The sequence below is a fragment of the Equus caballus genome, chromosome 19, assembly GCF_041296265.1.
Source record: "Equus caballus isolate H_3958 breed thoroughbred chromosome 19, TB-T2T, whole genome shotgun sequence".
Taxonomy (NCBI): Eukaryota; Metazoa; Chordata; class Mammalia; order Perissodactyla; family Equidae; genus Equus; species Equus caballus.
Genome location: NC_091702.1, coordinates 26,985,289 through 26,998,468, shown reverse-complemented (window position 1 = coordinate 26,998,468; position 13,180 = coordinate 26,985,289). Strand labels below are relative to the sequence as shown.

At 39.3% G+C, this 13,180-nt stretch overlaps 1 pseudogene; it reads left to right on the top strand.

Moving 5' to 3' along the window:
* Positions 1-2,903: 2,903 nt before the first annotated feature.
* LOC138918922 (tigger transposable element-derived protein 1-like) lies at positions 2,904-5,661 on the top strand (annotated as a pseudogene).
* Positions 5,662-13,180: the final 7,519 nt, after the last annotated feature.

The following is a 13,180-nucleotide window of genomic DNA, read 5'->3' as shown; positions in this document are numbered from 1 at the left end:
CCTGTTGATTTAGGAAACCCATTTGCTATAATTCAGACCCAAGGCAACTGGAAAACAAAAACAAAAAGAAACCCCAATCGATGTCAAACTGAAGCCAATTTGATACACTTTGAAACCAACTCGGAATCTGATCTCCAAACATTTTACTGATCTGAAGAAATAGCAAGGAATAAAAGGAGTGTTTTTCAGGGAAACGTTGTTCAGCATTCTCATAAATGTGTGTATCTTTTAAATATCAAGAGCATGAATTTTGGCTATAAGATGGTCAAACTCAAGCTATCATTTGTGTAACAGACAGACAAATTACTTCAGATATTTCCACATTATGCTCCAAAAATTGTTTGCTATGTTAAATGCATGGAAGTTGGAAGTACATTTTCTCATTGAAACAAGAGTTAAAATAGAGTTAGCCCCCCAAACTAGCCTTCAGAAGTCAAAGAATTTTGCTGAACTATTAGATATTTGAAAAGTATTCGCTAAGGCTATTATATTTATCATTGCAACAATATAGTAGCTACTGCAATATTATCCAATCTCATGACATAACTGGGCATAGAAAGTTTTATTGAAGTAAAAATTGATAGAGTATAAATAATACCAAAAATCATTTTTCTTTCTAGAAAGCATATTTTAGGCTCTTGCTTTTCTATTTCTCTCACTTATAAATGACAATTTGGCTGGGTATTAAAATTTTCGCTAACAACTGTAACCCCTCAAACCCCACAGACATCCTTCTCTTGTTTTTTATTTATTATCGCTGGCAGATGGGAAACCCAAGGCAACTGGCTTTTTTTTCTTTTCTTTTCTTTTTTGAGGAAGATTAGCCCTGAGCTAATATCTGCTGCCAATCCTGCTCTTTTTGCTGAGGAAGACTGGCCCTGAGCTAACATCCATGCCCATCTTCCTCTACTTTATATGTGGGACGCCCACTACAGCATGGCTTGCCACATGGTGCCATGTCTGTACCCGGGATCCAAACTGGTGAACCCCGGGCTGCTGAAGCAAAAGGTACAAACTTAACTGCTGAGCCACCAGGCCGGCCCTGGCAGCTGGCCTTTCTTTCTTTTTCTTTTTTTTTTTTACTTTTTATTAAGATTACGATAGTTTACAACCTTGTGAAATTTCAGTTGGACATTATTGTTAGTCATGTTGTAGGTGCACCACTTCACCCTCTGTGCCCATCCCCTCACCCGCCCTTTCCTCTGGTAACCACCAATCAGTTCTCTTTAACTTCCACCTATGAGGGGACTCATACAGAGTTCATCTTTCTCTATCTGGCTTATTTCACTTAACATAATACCCTCAAGGTCCATCCATGTTGTTGTGAATGGGATGATTTTATTCTTTTTTATGGCTGGGTAGTATTCCATTGTATATATATACCATATCTTCTTTATCTACTCATCAGTTGATGGGCACTTAGGTTGCTTCCACATCTTGGCTATTGTAAATAATGCTGCGATGAACAGGGGTGCATAGGACTTTTGGAATTGCTGATTTCAAGTTCATTGGATAGATACCCAGTAGTGTGATGGCTGGGTCATATGGTATTTCTATTTTTAATTTTTTGAGAAATCTCCATACTATTTTCCATAGTGGCTGTACCAGTTTGCATTCCTACCAACAGTGTATGAGGGTTGCTTTTTCTCCACAACCTCTCCAAGATTTTCCACTTTTTGTTTCAGTTATTTTTGCCATTCTAACAGGTGTAAGGTGATATCTTAGTGTAGTTTTGATTTGCATTTCCCTGATGATTAGTGATGATGAGCATCTTTTCATGTGTCTACTGGCAATCCGTATATCTTCTTTGGAGAAATGTCTGTTCATGTCCCCTGCCCATTTTTTGGTCAGGTTGTTTGATTTTTTTGTTGTTGAGCTGTGTGAGTTCTTTATATATTATGGAGATTAACCCTTTGTCAGATATATAACTTGTAAATATTTTTTCCCAACTGGTGGGTTGTTTTTTTGTTTCAATCCTGTTTTCCCTTGCCTTGAAGAAGCTCTTTAGTCTGATCAAGTCCCATTTGTTTATTCTTTCTATTGTTTCTCTTGTCTGAGAAGGCATGGTGTACAAAAATATCCTTTTGATACCGGTGTCAAAGAGTGTACTGCCTATATTTTCTTCTAGAAGCCTTATGGTTTCAGGTCTAATCTTTAGGTCTTTGATCCATTTTGAGTTTATTTTTGTGAATGGTGAAAAAGAATGGTCAATTTTCATTCTTTTACATGTGGCTGTCCAGTTTTCCCAGCACCATCCTGGCAGCTGGCTTTTTAATCCAGTGTTGGTAAAATGTTGTTAGTGTCTCTGTTGGATGGAGGCAGAGGTGAGAGCAGGATGGAGGTTGGGATGTGGGAATTTTTCTAAGAATCTACCTATGTGTTAATGTTGCAATTTTTAAATCTGCAAACTCAGGTTTTTCTTCAGTTGAGAAATGTGATAATTGTATCATACCTTTAATTATTTCATGTTTATTTTATTAAAGAGACTTAAGCAGAGAAGTAGCATGGTTAGAATTTACTTTTTGAGACTTTTTGTGGCAAGGCAGGGAATGGATTTTGAGTAGGACAAAGATGGACGCCAGAAAATATATTAAGATATTCCTGCAAAACATCAAGAGATACAGAGGGCATTACGAATAAAGGGATAGAGAGGAGGACATAGATGAAAGAAATATCTAAGAGATAAAATCTGAAACTATAAAGCTTAGTAATTAATTGGATATGAGAAGAGAGGAAATAGGAAAATTTTAGAATGAATGTTTCATGTGTGAGCAATAGTGTACTGGTACCATCATTAATTATGACTGGGCATACAGGGGAAGGAGCAAGTTGAGGAGTCTGTGCATTCTAGATATCTATTGCTGTGTAACAAACAACCCCAAAACTCAAGGTTTTAAAAAAATCACAATTTTTTTTTAGCTTGCCAATCTGAAACATGAGCAGAGCTCAGTGGGGAAATCTCGTCTCTGCTCCATGTGACGTCAACTGGGGCAGCTTGACTGGGAGATGGTGGATCCACTTTCAAGATGGCTCATTCACATGGCTGGAAAGTTAGTGCTGGTTCCCTGATGGGACATCTGTGGGCTCTCATGTGCCTGTTTTACTTTTTCACAGCAGGGTGTCTGGGCTCCAAAAGCAGACATCCCAAAACACGAGAAGAGGAAGCTGCCAGCTTCTCAAGGCCTGGGCCCAAAACTTGGCACCATGCTGCTTCCACTGTATTCTATTGGCCAAGCAGTGGCAAAGCCCAGACTCAAACAGAGGGTCATAAACTCCACTTTTCAGTGGGAAGCATGTCAAATATTTTGGGGGATATATTTTAAAACCTCCACACTGTAGGACACCTTAAGTCCTACTGTGGGACAGATAAGTCCAATAAGGAATTTAACTTAAAAATCTTAAGTTTAGGAAAGAAGTCAAGATATGCCAATTTGGGAGTCATCTATCTACAGGCACACCTCATTTTATTATGCTTTTCATATATTGTGTTTTTTACAAATTGAAAGTTTGTAGCAACCCTCCATCAAGCAAGTCTCCCAGCACCATTTTTCCAACAGCATTTGCTCACTTCATGTCTCTGTCACATTTTGCTAACTCTTGCAATATTTCAAACTTTTTCCTTATTATTATATTTGTAATGGTGATTGTGATCAGTGATCTTTGATGTTACTATTATAATTGTTTTGGGGAGCCACAAACCACATCCGTATAAGACTGTGAATTTAATTGATAAATGTTGCATATGTTCTGACTGCTCTATCCACTGGCCGTTCCCCCATCTCTCCCCCTCTCCTCGGGCCTCCCTATTCCCTGAGACACAACAATATTGAAATTAGGCCAGTTAATAACCCGACAATGACCTCTAAGTGTTCAAGTGAAAGGAAGAGTAGCATATGTCTCACTTTAAATCAAACCCAGAAATGATTAAGCTTAGTGAGGAAGACATGTCAAAAGCTGAGATAGACCAAAAGCTAGGCTTCTTGTGCCCAACAGTTAACCAAGTTGTGAAGGCAAAGGAAGAGATCTTGAAGGAAATTAAAAGTGCTACTTCAGTGAACACACAATTGATAAGAAATGAAATAGTCTTATTTCTGGTATGGAGAAAGTTTTAGTGGTCTGGATAGAAGATCAAGCCAGCCACAACATTCCTTTAAACCACAACCTAATCCAGAGCAAGGTTCTAACTCTCTTCAATTCTGTGAAGGCTGAGAGAGGTGAGGAAGCTGCAGAAGAAAAGTTTGAAGCTGGCAGAAATTGGTTCATGAAGTTTAAGGAACCAAACCGTTTCTGTAACATAGAAGTGCCAGGTGAAGCAACAAGTGCTAATGCAGAAGCTGCAGCAAGTTATCCAGAAGATCAAGCTAAGATAATTAATGAAGGTGGCTACACCAAACAACAGACTTTCAATTTAGACAAAACAGCCTTCTACTGGAAGAAGATGCCGTCTAGGACTTTCATAGTTAGAGAGGAGAAGTCAATGCCTAGCTTCAAAGCTTCACAGGAAAGGCTGACTATCTTATTAGAGGCCAATGCAGCTGGTGATTTTAAGTTAAAGCCAATGCTCATTTCCCATTCCAAAAAGTCTGGGACCCTTAAGAATTAGGCTAAATCTACTCTGCCTGTGCTCTATAAATGGAACAAGAAAGCCTGGATGACAGCACATCTGTTTACAATATGGCTTACTGAATATTTTAAGCCCACTGTTGAGAGCTACTACTCAGAAGAAAAGATTTCTTTAAAAATATTACTGCTCATTGACAATGCACCTGGTCACCCAAGAGCTCTGATGGAGGTGCACCATGAGATTAATGTTTTCGTGCCTGCTAACACAACATCCATTCTGCAGCCCATGGATCAAGGAATAATTTTTACTTTCAAGACTTATTATTTAATATATTTCATAATGCTATAGCTGCCATAGATACTGATTCTTCTGGTAAATCCAGGCAAAGTAAACTGAAAACCTTCTGGAAAGCATTCATCATTCTAGATACCATTAAGAACATCTGTGATTCGTGGGAAGAGGTCAAAATGTCAACATTTACAGGAGTTTGGAAGAAGTTGATTCCAACCCTCAAGGATGACTTTGAGGGGTTCAAGACTTCAGTGGAGGAAGTAACTGCTGATGTGGTGGAAATAGCAAGAGAACTAGAATTAGAAATGGAGTTTGAACATGTGACTGAGTTGCTGTGATCTCATGATAAAATTTTAGTGGATGAGGAGTTACTTCTTATGGATGAGCAAAGAAAGTGATTGCTTGAGATGGAATCTACTCCTGGCAAGGATGCTATGAAGATTGTTGAAATGACAACAAAGGATTTAGAATATTGCATAAACTTAGTTGATAAAGCAATGACAGGGTTTGAGAGGATTGACTTGAATTTTGAAAGAAATTCTGCTGTGGGTAAAATGCTATCAAACAGCATCACATGCTACAGAGAAATCGCTCATGAAAGAAAGAGTCAGTCAACGTGGCAAACTTCACTGTTGTCTTATTTTAAGAAACTGCCACAGCCACCCTAACCTTCGGCAACCACCACCCTGACCAGTCAGCAGCCATCAACATCAAGGCAAGACCCTCCACCAGCAAAATGATGATAACTCCCTGAAGGCTCAGATGATGGTTAGCATTTTTTAGCAATAAAGTACTTTTTAATTAAGATGTGTGCATTGTTTTTTAGACATATGTTATTGTACAATTAAAAGACTACAGTATAGTGTAAGCATCACTTTTACATGCACTGGAAAACCAAAAAATTTGTGTGGCTCATTTTATTGCGTTATTCACTTTACTGTAGTGGTCTGAACTGAACCTGCAATGTCCCCGAGGTACGCCTGTATAGATGTAGACATGGACACATTTACTGTAATTTTAATGAAGCTTAAGTTTCAGGCCCCTTACTTCCAAGGTGAGGCCCTATACTTAATTTTTTATTCCTTTTCTTAAAGAGACTCCAAAATTGTATAAGCTTCAGAACCCAGAAAACCTACATCTACCCCTGAATGATGTTTAAATCATAAGAGTAGATAAGATTATCTGGGGAGATTGTACAGAATGAAAAGAAGAGTGGACTAAAAATAAAAACCTGAAAATGTCAATGTTCACAAGGTAGAAGAGAAAGAGGAAGGAGCTGATGAATGAGATTTTTGGAATATAATCAGAGAGATGGGAGGAGTTCAGAAAATAATTTTTCATAGAAGCCAGGGAGTAGAAAGTTTCAGGAAGGAATGGCTGATAAACGGTCTCAAAATAAAGCATAAAGGTCAAAAGAAAAAAAGAACTAAAAAGAATCCTTTTGAGTTGGCATCATGGAAAACCATTTGTGACCTTGTCAAAGCAGCTTCAGAGGAAACAGAAACCACCTTTCAGTATATTGAGACTCAATGTTAATTGAAAAAAATGGAAATAGCAAGAAATTTGGCTGAAAAGGATTTGAAATAGATGCAGGAATAAGAGAGGGTGGGAGCTAGAAAAATACAACTTTCTGAGATTATTTTAAGCAAAAATGCAAAGCCTGAACAGTATTATAACTCTTAAAGAAACTAAAGCAATATTTTAAAATATTCCCACAATGAAAACACTAGACTCAGATGGCTTTACACAAAAATTCTCCCAAGCTTTTGAGGAAGAAATCATCTGTCTTATAAAATTCCTTCCAGGAAATAGAAAAAGAGGAAATATGTCCCCAAGTTATTTTATACAACCAGAATAGTCCTGATAAAAAGCCATGCAGACATTAGAAGAAGCATAACTTTCAGGTTTATAATTCACAAATAAAGATGCAAAAATCTCAAAAAAAATACTAGCAAATCAAATGGAACATTGTAGATAAAAGGTAATATACCGTAATCAAGTTGCTTTTAACCCAGGAATGCAGGGATAGTTTAATATTAGAAAATCTATAATGTAATTCAGCACATTAACAGATTAAAAAAAGAAAACCATATGACCATTTTAATGGATGCAGGGAAAGCATCTGATAAAATTCAGCATAATGCAAACTCACAGTAAAAGGAGACTAGATTAGAAGCATAGTATCTACATCAAGAAATGTTGAAAACATCCTCTTTAAAAATCAGAAATAAGACACTGTCATTACTTCTTGTCAACACTGTATTGAAGGCTCCACTGATACTATATGCCTAATGAAGCGAGTCTTCCTCATGTCGCTGCTAAGCCTACTTCTCAGTTGGCTCGCTATCTCAGTATCTACCTGATACCCACATGTGCTCCTTCCTCAGCATCTTCATCACCTGAGCTGCACAATGGAATCCTCCAGTCTTTAAATTTACTGATGCCTGAGTTTCATCCCACAGAAATTCCTGTTTGATCGATCTGGGGTATAGCATGGGCATCCGGATTTTCCAAAGCTCCCCAGATGACTCTCTTGCACAGCTCAGGTTGAGAAGCACTCAAGCAGCAGCAGAAGAGGAGAAAAGATGAGGAGAAGGAGGAGTCGGGCAGTGATTATCAAACCTCGCTGCACATTAAAATCACCGAAGGAGCTTTTAAGAATCCTGATGCCCGGATTGCATCCTATACCTATTTTTTGAATCAGAATCTGGGGAGGTAGGATCCCCAAAGTTTTCTTATGTGCAGCCAAGGCTGAGAACCACGGCTCTCTACTTTCTCCCTAGGCAATGTCATCAGCTCCCCTGGATTCAGTTACTAAATACATGCCAATGGCTTCAAAATCCATATATCTTGCCTATAGTTACCTTCTATACAAGAAAATTTTAAATCCAATGGCCTCTTGGAAGTCCCAAGGCTGCCCAAAGGCCCAGAGCTTCTCTTCCATCACACGGTGTCCACATACTCACTTTTCCCCAGTAGGCTGCAAGCTCCACAAGGATGAGAGTTGTTACAATCTTGTGTGCTGTGTGTGAGATTGAAGCAGTTTCTCAAATCTCTCTTAGATAAAAATAGGATTGTTTCCACGTTATTGGCATATCCTGCAAGTAAACATTAAAAGCCCTAACTAATAAGAAGAGGAGAAGTACGGGAGCGAGAACCCAGCATTTTTAATTACTGATTTTTAAAAGATTTTTGGGGAGATGTGCCAAAGGGGTGTGGATCAGCCTGTAGTGAAACATGCCTTGGAAATAGACTGGCTCTCCCACCCCCAGAGGCAGGAAACTGATGGCAAAAAGAGTCTGTTTCTAGTCCCATCAACGTCTGAGCCACACTGCCCAGAAGTGACTTTGGCCTTGTTTTCTTCCCCCACCTTTTCCATCAGTATTAAAGGGGTGAAAGGGGCTCCCCTAACCCTCCCTGCCACAGTGGTGAGAAGAGAAATCTTCCCACACTCCTGCACCTACATAATAAGAAGGGACTTTCCTGCTTAAGTGACAAGACGGGAATCCCCTGCCACAGAGGCATCTAGAAAGAAAGGGATGTCCATCACAAATGGAGTAGGCAACTCTCAACCAAGGAGACTGGTCTTTCCTTGATCTTTTCCAGCTCAATCTACACTTTTCATAAGCTATCTCATTGAATCTGCATTTTTATCCCTACCCTGCATATGAGGAAACCGAGCTTGTTCATGGCCACCAAACCAGTGACCAGCGGTAGAACCCTGTTGTTAGCCCATATATGTCAGAATAATTCCAAAATCATTCTTTTTTCCACGTTAAAATGCGCTGGTCTATCCTTGTTGTCAAGTTATTTTAGTTTTTTTCTCTCTCTTATTCCCACAGCAGAAGTTAGAAGATAGTTTTAAAGGAAAAATGCAAATGAAATGGTCAAGGCTGAAAAATTGTTCTCAAAACGTTTCCAAAATAGCCCTTACTATCTTGAGACGGAATGCAGCTCACCTTTGATCTCATGTCAAAACAACACAGAATAACACCATGAACTTTTTCCATCTATCACTCTCAAGATCAAGGAACCCGGCATTTGTGTTTGTAAGTAGTCTGTTACCACCAAACTCTAGGCCAGCTGGGGAAACCCCTGCACCCACGGCCCTGGGGAACACACTTCACCTGGGCTGCGCTCCCCAGCATTCTCTGGTTGCTAAAACCCAGGTTTAACCAGGCAAAAGGTGAAGATATATAGGAAGTCCAGTCCCCTTTGGGAAATTGCCAGATAAAGCCGCCTTCTCAGGCCTCCTGAACTGGGGCCAAAGTGCAAATAGGGCGTCTCTTCAAAGGAAGCGGAAAGACTCTGCATGTCCCAGCAAGGCAGCGCCAGCTCCGCAGTTGCTTCCACGGGGATCACTCCCTGACTCACTGCTATGCCAATTTATTGTGCTGCTCATATTCATTAGATTAAAAGGATTTAATTAGGCGGTGAAGTGTGGGCTTCTTTGCTGTACAGCTTCACCCCTGCATTTTTTGGTTGTGTCCGTGTATTTAAACCTCAGGGGAAAAGGAGAATATTTTTATTCCCACGGCACCCTTCTAGAACAAATTAAATATTGTTTTCTCTTGCTGCCTACCTCATGATGTCACTGCTTTGGGGCTGTATAATGGGGAAGAAAGCATTTCAGTAATTGCCATATTATGAAGAGCTGTGGGGAGTGTCATAGCTACTGTGCCATAGTACTTTAGTTTTCGTTTATAAGAATAAAAATAGTGATAGAGAAGAGTCCACAAAAGCATCATTTTGTCAAAGCTGGCTCAGTCTTTTGCCCCCTGGACAAGAATGGCCAAAGATACACACAGATGTAGTCTAACTCTGCATATCTCATCCGTGCACATTTCAGGAGAAGCAACTGTGAACATAAGGGGAAAACACAGAATGTTCCAGTGCCTTGCATACAACTGGTGCTCACAAAAATACTTGTTGATTTGATCTTTAAGATGATTGAAGACCCAGGTCTTTTCCAATCCCCTCAACATTAAAGACGAATGCTTCTTAACCAAAGCAAGTTCTCTCAATCCGCAGCAGTCTCTGTACTTTCCAAGCCCCTGTTCATTCAATCCTTTCCCGACCCCCTCAGGTCCAACCCGATAACTAAAGTACCATCTTCTTTCCAATTGAGATCTCATACCTCATCATTTAGCAGCTCCTGAAATCCTATGTCTTCCTAAGCAATGCCTTTTAATCTGTCTCCCTTACATACACACCATGTCATGGAATTCCTATGATTCCTCTTCTCACAAAACTCCACAAAATTAATGCACTTCTTTACCTGTAGGTAACAAAGATTTTATCTTACATGTTTGTTCCTTGTTGTTTAATTGTTTCTTCCCATTACTCTACAGCAAGAAATACAGTAAGAAAATGAGAATCCATCTGCTGAGTTAGAGAGAATCTCCACAGCCAATTTAGCCCCCTCCCTAGGGTGTTAGTTGGTATGGTATTTAAGAGACTCTAGAGAGAAAAACTAGACTGAGAACTTGCTATTTCAGTGACCACAAGCAGGAACAAGGTGTCCTGCCTGCCTGTCTGTCTGTCCTCACTGGTGTTGTAGGCGTTGGTTGCACTCATCTATGCCCATAAGAAAATATCAGGGAATGACTGAAGAAAACCAGGGCCACTTTTTTAAAATGTAATTCTCACACCATACTCACCATATCAAGAGCACCATTAAGGGCCTCCTTGCCCCTGACAGCCAGGTTCGAGGGCTTTTACTTTGTTGTCACTGCTCTGTTGCACTACCTTGAGCCTTTATAAAACCATCTAAATTTTTTCCTAAGTGACTCAGCTTCTTCTGTTCCACTCAAGTATTTTGCAGTTTATTGGAATCTAGTTCCACGCCAAATGGCAGCCAGATGAACAATCTCCTACACAGATCCTGTGCCTGCACAGAAGAGGGCCTGCCTGCCATCCATCCATCCATCCATCCATTCAAAATATTTTTATTCATAGACTACAATGCATTGGACATTGAGGATACCACCCAAAGCAAGACAGGCATTCATTCCATTCTATGAAAATTATCCTGTGGGACATATGCCCCTTTCCTGACCCCTAGACAAAGTTTCAGAAGAAGCACAGCTTTGTCCTTTTATAGGCTTTTTCGAGTTGTAAACAGCTTAGTCGGGCGCCACATTCTGCTCCATTGTTTGCTCTCTGTTCCCCCCTGCAACATGGAAGAATTAAGCAGAGTAATATCACTGGTTTGTACGAAGTGCCCACTTCTAGACTTTGTTTTATAAATCTATACCCAGCTCACATCTGGTAATAGGACTATTCTTAGACATTGTGACCACATAGCCAGTCAAAATCAAGAGATATGCCCCTGATTCAACTGGATTATATTTTAATATGTGTAGAAATTGTGCATTTTCTAGATAAGAAATGTATTAGAAGAATGCATGACTCTCTCCAGTTCGAAGCTCTATAAAGTTAGATGCAAAGATATTTACACATCTTAAGAGCCAAAGAAATGAAAAAAACACTCAAGCAAGGTTGCTACTGAAGCCCTTGCCTTAGCTTGGTACAACTAGATATCGCAGATTACAGATCTAAAAGTCAGTTAGGTAGCAGACTTCCTGTATAGACAAAGCTAGGAAAAGTTATAGTTGAATCTAGCGGACATCACTATGGGGTCACTCCAAATGGAGGTCATTTATCTAGGAATTGTAAAAAAAGACTCCACCAGACTATTTTAATCCTAGATGAGGACTGACTTACGCCCAAACCAGCGTCTCTAGACTTTAAGCACCTTCAGCAAGCCGAGAAAGCCAAGTCCCAAAATCACGTGGGAAGGCTACCCCCAAAATTCATCAGGGTAACACGTTTTCTTCCCATATTGATAAGCATCTTTTAACTCCTGAAATGTTTTTTTGTTGTTGGTTTTTTTCTTTTCCTTCTTCTCTCCAAAGCCCCCTGGTACATAGTTGTATATTCTTCGTTGTAGGTCCCTCTAGTTGTGGCATGTGGGACGCTGCCTCAGCGTGGTCTGATGAGCAGTGCCATGTCCGCGCCCAGGATTCGAACCAACGAAACACTGAGCCGCCTGCAGCGGAGCGCACGAACTTAACCACTCGGCCACAGGGCCAGCCCCTCCCAAAATGCTTTAATTTAAGTTAATAAATGTTTAATAAATATCAAATGTGTAGTATTTATATTTTTAAATTAAGGAATATGTACATATTTGGAATTTTAAATATTCATACAAGAATTTGACCTCTTCGCGTAACAGCTCAGCCTTGTAACTCCGATTTACAATATATAATTGAGGGCCAGCCCCAGTGGCCTAGCGGTTGAGTTCAGCACACTCCGCTTGGGTGGCCTCGGGGTTCGGTTCTTGGGCACAGCCCTACACCACTCGTCTGTCAGCGGCCATGCTGTGGCAGCAGCTTACACAGAAAAAGAGGAAAACTGTCAATGGATGTTAGCTCAGGGTGAATCATCCTCAACAAAAACAATAATAATACCAATTAATTAATTAATTAACTAAAATATATAATTGTTATTGATTTAGAGTTGTGATTGTAAAAATAATATTGGAAGATTTAAGAATTTTAGTGTTCTTAGAGCTGTGAGTGTATCTCTAGATTTATAACAGTTATTTAATGGTTTTGTTAGTTAAAACAACCATAGTCTATAAAAGAAAAATCAAGCATATTTAAATCATAAACAAAATTTGAAACGTTCCAGGTTGTTTAGTTAAGTTTGTAAATGCAGGAGACCAAGCATTAGTCAAAAGCCCCCATAAAAGTGATTGTTAAAATTTGGGGGATTTATAAAAAGAAAAATAAGATTTTTAAACTGAACTTAAAAGCTTAAAAAAGAGCTACATTTATGGTTTGTAAATTATTGATTATTAATTTTAAAAACCTCTGAGTAATCTTTTTTACACATAAACATTGCCTTAAAGGATATTTTTTAAAGCCACATTTAACAACATCCTTGGGAGCTTAGGGATTGAACAGAGAGAAAGAATTACACCGCCACAAAAATTACACCGCTCCGAAAAAGCAGGAAAAAATATAAACTACTGGCCCAGAATTAACAGTAAATTTGACCTTTTCGCCTACACTCTGCTATCTTCCAGTAAATGCAGGAGAAATGCTTCAACAATGTGGGGGAAGCAAAAGATCAGAATTATTCAGCTTTTTATTACATTGAGTGCCTACTCTGTGTTTAACACTGTGGAAAAACACAAAAGGATATAAAATTTTTAATCTAGTGAGATAGGTAAGAAGCACAAACCTGAAACAATTAGAGAACAGAACTGTTCAGTTCAGTAAACAGTTATTGAGAGGCAACCTTGCAAGGGACACAGTG